The sequence below is a fragment of the Solanum stenotomum genome, chromosome 1 (assembly GCF_019186545.1).
Source record: "Solanum stenotomum isolate F172 chromosome 1, ASM1918654v1, whole genome shotgun sequence".
NCBI classification, from domain to species: Eukaryota; Viridiplantae; Streptophyta; class Magnoliopsida; order Solanales; family Solanaceae; genus Solanum; species Solanum stenotomum.
Window position 1 is genome coordinate 57,996,696 of NC_064282.1, and position 8,281 is coordinate 58,004,976.

At 42.2% G+C, this 8,281-nt stretch overlaps 1 pseudogene; it reads left to right on the plus strand.

The window, feature by feature from the left end:
* Positions 1 to 282: 282 nt before the first annotated feature.
* On the plus strand, positions 283 to 1,135 carry LOC125854787 (uncharacterized; annotated as a pseudogene).
* The last annotated feature ends 7,146 nt before the right edge of the window (positions 1,136 to 8,281 follow it).

An 8,281-nucleotide genomic window follows, 5' to 3' on the forward strand; every position in this document is an offset into this window, starting at 1 on the left:
AAAAGTTGTGCCCAATTCCATGCATTAAAAAGGGTAAAAAAAATAAGAGAAGAGGAATTGATGCGCATGGGATTCGAACTCACGACGTAAAGCCACTGTTGAACCCCTTATCCATTGGGCTAAAGCTTCTCACTTATTTTCAGGGGGTTCATTTTAATATATGTACACATAAAATCAGAATTTGGCCCTATATATATAAAGTAATTTTTCAACCAAGGGAGTTCACCCGAACCCCCCTAGACACTAAATTTCCATTTCAAGATCATTTAGTTGGAGTGTAACATGTCCCATCAACAAGGAGATGAAGCCGATTACGTAGCAAATTAATATGAAATGAAAGAACTAGATGAATTAATTGATTAGTTCCAACGCATAGACTTGGGTGGCTTTGATTCGGATGTAGATGAGTTGCAAGGCATAGACTTGGATGACTTTGATTTGGATATAGATGAGTTTCTATGCATAGACTTAGGTGACTTTGATTCAGATGTACATGAGTATGACTACATGAATTAAAGAATGCAAGATATTTTGGTTGTTGAGGTAAGGAATGACAAAGGTATTCAAGGGATCCCTAAGGAAAGGGTTACCATAAGTAGGGAGACAACTAGGCAAAGAAGACTACAACGCTATCAAAACTATGAAAATATTCCTTAAGCTGGTGAGATATCAGAAAAGGAGTGCAAAACCATAAAGAAAGACGATTTATACTATGATTTTAGATCGAATGCAAGATCTATTACATCAACGTTTTCTTACCCTAGCTAAGAAATTTGGTTTGGGCACCATCTAAGCATGATGTATACCTGATGTCTCATTTTTCTATCATTGATTGGTCATCATTGACATGAGCTAAAACTGAAATTCTCAATTTATCATGGGATGTAGCGCCACTAGAGAATCATCCTGAAAGCTTTTTAGAGGAATTGAAGGAGACATGAGTAAGAACTCTTGCTGTGAAAGATAAGATTTTTGTTACTAATGGATTGCATGGAGAACTTATCGTCAAGTATTTCGATAAGACTTGAGTTTTCTTTTATTCATGCCAACCTATGTCGATGATGCCATTACCACTTCTATTGAGATTAACAACACTGTCAGAGGTGCACTTCATTTAATAGCTTCAAATTATTGATGGCAATCTTTAACTCCAAGATGGCATCACTGGCTAGGGGAATTGGAAATATTTAGACCATTGAAATTTCTCCAAATCAAAATCTCTAACTCTAGAAATATAATTTGAATCTATAAAATGAAGTGCACCAATGATAGTACTAGTAATCTTAATAGCAGTGACAATGGCATCATCGTCATATGTCAACCGAGAACAAAAGCAGACTCTAGGATTATCTATGTACTTGACGATTAGTTCTCTTTGCAATCCACTAGAAACTTACTTTTCACAGTTAGAGTGCTTACTAGGGTCTCCGTAAATCCCTCTAAAAGGCTTTCAAGATGTTTCTCGAGTGACACTACACGACCTGATAAATTGAAAATTTTAGTTTTTGCGCTGGTCAATGATGACCAATGAATGATAGAAAAATGTGACATTAGGTACACATCATGCTTAGAAGATTCTCATACCAAAATTCCTCAGTTGGGGGAGAGATAATGTTGATGTAATGGATCTTGCATTCCCTCTAAAATCATAGTATAAACTGTCTTTCTTTGTGGTTTTTCACTCCTTTTCTGATGTCTCACCAGATTGAGGAATATTTTCATAGTTCTGATAGCGTTGTAGTCTTATTTTCCTACTCTTCTCCCTGGTTATGGTAACCCTTTCCTATGGGATCCCTTGAATATCTTTTACCTTCCTTACCTCGACAGCTGAAATATCTTATGTAAAGATATGACACCTGGACCTAACTCAACCCCAAAACCTAAGTCATGAAGGGAGGTTTGTCCAAGTCCACATAAGGAGACAAATTTTTCATCCCTCTATCGATGTGAGACTTCTTAACATCTTGGATTGTTTTATTCATGTATTCATACTCATCTACATCCTAATCAAAGCCACCTAAGTCTACGGACGCTTTGGAAATCATCGACAACCAAATTAAATTCATTCAAAGGCTATGCCTTGCAACTCATCTACATCCTAATCAAACCCACCCAAGTCTACGCCCTAGAACCCATCAATAAAATCATCTAGTTCTTCCATTTCTTATTCATCTAATACATAATCAACATCATCTACTTGCTGATGGGACATGTTACACTCCAACTAATTATCTTGGGGAATAAATTTAAGGTGCCTATTTTTCTCTTGTTGATCACTATCGGTTCTTTGGTTGACTCCAAAAATGGAGAAGTTGTTTATACTTTGTGTGGACATGTGGACTACTCATTTGAATCATCGTGGCATTCTGATGGCCTAACGTTTGCAAGTGGGAATAAATATAAATGTGTAAAATATGGGATATTCGAAAACTTATCCAAGTCAGTCACTACTTTGAAGGGTAATCTTGGAGCTATTTGGTCAATCTGCTACATGTCTGATTACAGATTTATGTGCAAGGAAGAGCTAATAGAATTTGCTAATATTTTTTAATGTAAAATGTGGAAATCATAGTAAAAACAAGCACCCTACCGTAGAAAGTCTTCAGAAATTGACCCTATCATTGCCTCACACCGCAAAGGTGCATCAAACGTGGACAATGGCATTTTCCTAGTCCGATTTGGTGGGCCCTTTTCTGTATTTTAAATAATATAAATAACCATCATTGGTCTGTCTCGATTCCCATTGGGCGGTTTGCTATCCGGAACAAACCTTTGTCCATGTAACCTTGAATCAGATTCCTGAAATTTACATAATTATTTGTAGAGTGAGTCCCTTTCTCATGCCATTTTTAGTAGGAGACGACTACTGTAGAAGCACAGAGCAAGAGCAAAGGAAAAATTCTCTTAGGGTTAACTCTTATTCTCTTTACTTAGCATTATTTCTTGTTTATAACATGAATTATAGCTTTTGTAATCAGATTGGAGTGGCTAAATGCCCTCTTTTTAGGGTTATGGCCATAGTATGAACTTCGTCTTGTATTATATAGTTGTTATTGCGATTTTCTACCTTATATTTTTTCTCTTAATCTTATACTTACTATTACGTTGATTTGTGATCAATAGGATAAATGGATAATCTTTAATGGAACTTGAGAGAGGAAAGTTGGAGATAGAACTAGATTAAGGGGAGTAGGATGCGTTCTGCGAAACGGATTTGCAGCTAGGATAGATTGTGACGGTTAAAGGCTCGAGAGACCATCACTATAATATCAACTTTGTGAGTCAGTGAAACGGTAGAAATTTTCATAGCAATTGTATATAAATATAAAGAGATTACGCAAGCGCCATAGCGCAATTTATTATCTTCTCTATGAACAACCTCTATGATATCAATTTTATTTACCTGTCTTGTTTTAGTTATAATAAATAGTGTAGTATAGCATTGAAAATTTTGAGATATTTTTGTTGTTACAAGTGTTAATCTTAGCTGTTGTGGGTAGATGACAACTTTTATGCAAAACTCTGATAGGAGGCAAACCCCTCTAAAATTGAAGGAAATCTATATTCGTTCCAACCAAAACCCAAAAGGTTCCTTTATCAGAGGTTGAAGGAGCAAGCCTTGTTGTAAGTGCATCCCAACCCACCACTTGCAGTACTGACAGCTCAACCACAAGCCCCAATCACAATACGCGAAGTGGCAATCCTACTAGTAGAAAATGTAAACTATATTATTATAAAACCTAGCATTACTAGAAGATGAGAGCTGGAGTAGAATCAGGTGCAGTTATTGCACACAAACAAGAAGTTCACATGCTTACCATAAGAGGACCCATAGGCTCATCTCTAAAATTTCCTATAGATCACAAATACTTACATCACACAGGATGTCTGATCGAAATGTGAGACTCACTCTGTTTCTGTCCTCTTTGTTAGGGGAAGCCAAGAGGTGCCTTACAGTTGACCCTACCAACTCTATCCCTTCATGGGATGATTTGGCAAAAATGTTTCTTGCAAGGTTCTTTCCATCTGGGAAGGGAGCTAAATTAAGGAGTGAGATCTTGGATTTTAGGTAGATGAAAGGTGAAGGCTTTAGATATTCATTCTAAGCCTTAATCAGGTTGGCGGCCAGTAATCCTTAGTGGACCAATGAGTACAATAAAAGATGTAGTGAAGAGATTCTAGAGATTGATGGGATGACTAGTATACAAGCACAAATTGCAGCGATGAACAACTTTAGCCAATTAACCAAATTTTTTATGGGTCAAGCGTAAGTGCAAGCTCAAGTTCAGTGAGTTCAACAATCTTAGTTGTTCTGTGAAGCCTGTGGAGGTGATAATTCAGCAGATATGTCTCGAGCTAACTCAGAATCCGTACATTTTATGGGAAACACAAGTAGAGGTATAGGAAACCAAAATTTCGAGAACAACTATGGCCTAATTGGAGGAACCACCCAAATTTCTCATGGTAATATCATTGAGGGCCAACTAGATGAGATTAAAGAGATATTGAAGATATTAGTAGATGAGCGGCAAAATCAGTCAGCTTCTGCTAAAAAACATGACTTGGCAATTTCTCTTCCTCCGTGCGATAAGAGCGGTGCCGCTTGCCCTTGGCATGTGTCGGTGCAGGACCCTCCTCGGCGATGCCACTGAATAGAGCATCTAGCACTGTATCATCAGCCAGCGCAGTAGGGGCAGCCTGAGTCTCCACTGAAGGTGCAGCAAGAATGGCATCAACATCAGTCCGGAGGCTGGCTATATCAGCCTGCAAAGCAGATAAGTCTGTAGCTGGAGCTAATCGCTCGAGGACTCGCAACTCAAAGGCGTCAAGCCGCTTATTAACCGCCAGGACCTTACGGTCCATCATCCCCTCCATCATGCGCTCTAATCTAGCCTCGGACTCGGCAATTAACTTTTGCATCCAAGGCTGGATGTGATGCAGCAGTGTGGCCATCTGCGCCTCTAACTTTTGTACTCTGGCCATCGGGACAACCGTCGCTCCTAACGGTGGTGTGGACCGGGAAGAACTAGGAGCAACACTAGCAGCCTGAGACGAGGAGCCTGGGACAGTGTCGGTGTGGTCTGGGATAATGGGGTCACCGCCTTGTGCCTGCCCCACAGTGTCTGCAAGATCGGAGCTCAAGGGGGGTACCTCAATCTGGGGCTCTCTGCGAGGTGCTGCCACATTCGCGTCATCCCGAATAAGGCCGATGTCCAATGCCCCTGTAGGGTGGACTAGCCTGTCACAATGCCAGATCGGCACTCCAGAGTCCCTACACAAATGAAATATCAGATAGGGGAAAGGGTAAGTAGTGGAGGTCCTGAAAGCTCTCTCGTGGATCTCTGCCAGCAGCATTCGGGCAAAGTCGATCTCTACTCCCGCCACCAATGCAGCAACCATCACCACTTTGTCCACAGTGACCTGATTGTCAGCTTTTGTGGGCGACACTCTGTTGCCTACCAACAGCCAGAAGAATTTTGCTACGAAGTTCAATGTGGCCTTCCGGATGCCCAACCGTGGAGCAGCGACCCATTCTGCTCACTCGCCATCTGCAGTAATGTACCTGGCAAGCCATAGTATCACAGCCTCTCGCTGCTCAGCATTCCTCTGGAAAGTGCCACTCCGCACGATGTCCCAGCGGTAATCAAATTCTGACGTGTTAGGAGACCAAGAGTGGCCCGTGGTAAGACCATAGAGAAAACGGCTAATGGTGGCGGGTGATATGTCCACCGGACACCCTCGAACCAAGGTGGAAGTGAGTGGGGCCTGAGCTAGTGGGTTTGACCGCTTGGAAATGGACCCGCGGAGAGTGGCAACATAGGAAGCATAGAACTCCCAGACAATCTCCTCGCTATACGTCCCTGGGTCTCGAGCCATCCAGTCACACTTGTGAAGTTTGAACAGCCGATGAATATCTGGCACAGTATGCAAGCTCCCCGTGAGGACCCTGCGCTCCTCTTGAATTAATCGGGCCATTTTTTGTTTGTCATTCACCATCTTTGCATCCCGATAGATTTGTCATTGACCCTCGACACACCACCTATTCAGCTCCCCTGCTACCGGAGCAGGTTCATCATTTCTTGGTGCAGGAATGGCCTCTGAACTAGTTGCCTCATCAAACGAGGCTGCTTGGTCATTCTCCCCAGACCCTGTGGACGATTTGGCGTTAGACCCTGTAGCATGGACAGACTCTGATTGTGACGAGTGGGCAGACTGGGAGCCTGAGGCATGGGTAGACTCGGATCCGGACATAGGTCCCTCCGAACTGGAGGCAGCCCCAGTTGGTGACCCGATCAGTGTGTGCTCCTCATCAGACTGGGAGACAGTGACTACGTCGGGGATCACCTTCCGGGGGGTGCTCCTGGGTGCTGCGCGAGAGGCCCTAAGGTTGAGAGGCACATATGCAGGGTCAGAGTCATTCTCGGTGTCCTCATCAATCAACCGGAAGCTAGGGGCAACCGATTTGGACTTGCCCCGTTTCGAGTAGGTAACCATCTTCTTGGGTGCCATCGTACCTGCAGGAACGTCATTAGTGAAAAAACTAACAATATGCAGCAAAAGAACTTATTTAGAGTTGGTAGCGACCCTAAACTAAGTCCACAAAAAAAATATGACAGATGCTACAGAAGTCATCCACGGAGGAGACCTACGGTCCGTAGACTGATCTACGGTCCGTGGATCTCTTCCGTGGATCAGGGTGCCTGAAATATAGGTCACAGATGAAAACCACGGAAGTGCAGAACGGTCCGTAGATGGATCTACGGACCATAGTCCACATCCGTGGTTTTACACTTGGTGAAAATTTGCAGGTGCATCAAATGACGAACCCCATCTACGGTCCGTAGACAGGGTATCGTGGAAGCAATCAGTGCCAGGTATCATACATTTTTGGCTTTTGGTTTCAACATTAACACAACCTAATCATGCATATACACAATTAAAATATGCTAGTTCGTCATTCTTAAGATTACGACCGATTATTATACCCACCAATTTAGACTAGATGTGGAACCCTAAGTCGAAACTAGCATATAGTTTTTACGATCACATAAACTCACATTACAATTAATGCTATACAATCACTATCTATCGTTCCAAGGGCATTGTACTATTTAAGTTTATCATGCAATTTCATCTAACAATTACCCAAGGTCAAGACCCACTCCCGACCCTCTATATTCAATCTATGAATCGAAATTCAAAGTGAAGAGAAAGTCTATTACCTTACAATCAACAAGGAGTGGGGTGATTGCGTGATGATACTATGATTTAGCAAGACCAAGGAGTCACCTTTTCGTCACTGACCAAACACCGGACCCTTTTTTATCAGATTATGGAGTGGGTTGATTATGGTATGGAAGGGGTTTTGGGAATATATGGAAGGGAGGATATTATGTGGTGGTTATGGAGTGATTTGGGGAGTTGAAAGGGTGGGTGAAACGGTTTTGGAAGTAATGGAAGGAAGGGAAATGATTTGAAACAATGGGGGTTTTAAGTAATGGGGGTCCGGGTCAGGTCAGTCAACTGTAGGGTTTGGACTCACGAGACCCCGTCTACGGTCCGTGAGTCGATCTACGGTCCGTAGATCACAATTATACTAGGACAATTTTAGGGACTTACCTGGGATCTACGGACACCATTAACGGTTCGTGGATCAATCGACGGACCGTCGATGGGGTCTGTAGACCTCTGCACCAGACCATTTTCTGCAGATTTCTTGCTTGGTGTACCTGCACATGAAGCAACCAATAGGCTATTTTTTACATTTTCTGGACACTTTTTTTTAGACACGGACCCTATATTACTTCTAGCCAACACTAAGAACTAAAATATTGAAACCCCTACCTACATTGATACAAAGACGCAAGAAATCAAAGAAAGCTAAACTACAAAATGGAAAACAGAACCCTATTGTTGGCTAGATTTTACATCATGGGTTGCCTCCCAAGCAGCGCTTGATTTAATGTCGCGGCACGACGCAGGTATCTTGATTAATCAGACTTCATCAAGATTGCAGGCCTCAATCACTTCTTGCACAGTTTCAGCATTTCCCAGATAGATCTTTATCATTTGCCCGTTCACCACAAACCTTGTTCCATCCTTATTTTCAAGCTCAACCGCTCCATGCGAGAGCACTTTTGTGAGCAAAAATGGCCCAGTCCACTTGGACTTGAGTTTGCCTGGAAACAAGCGCAACCTAGAGTTGAATAGCAGCACACGATCACCAACCACAAATTCTCGCTTTTCAATTCTTTGATCATGATACCTCTGCATCTTCTCT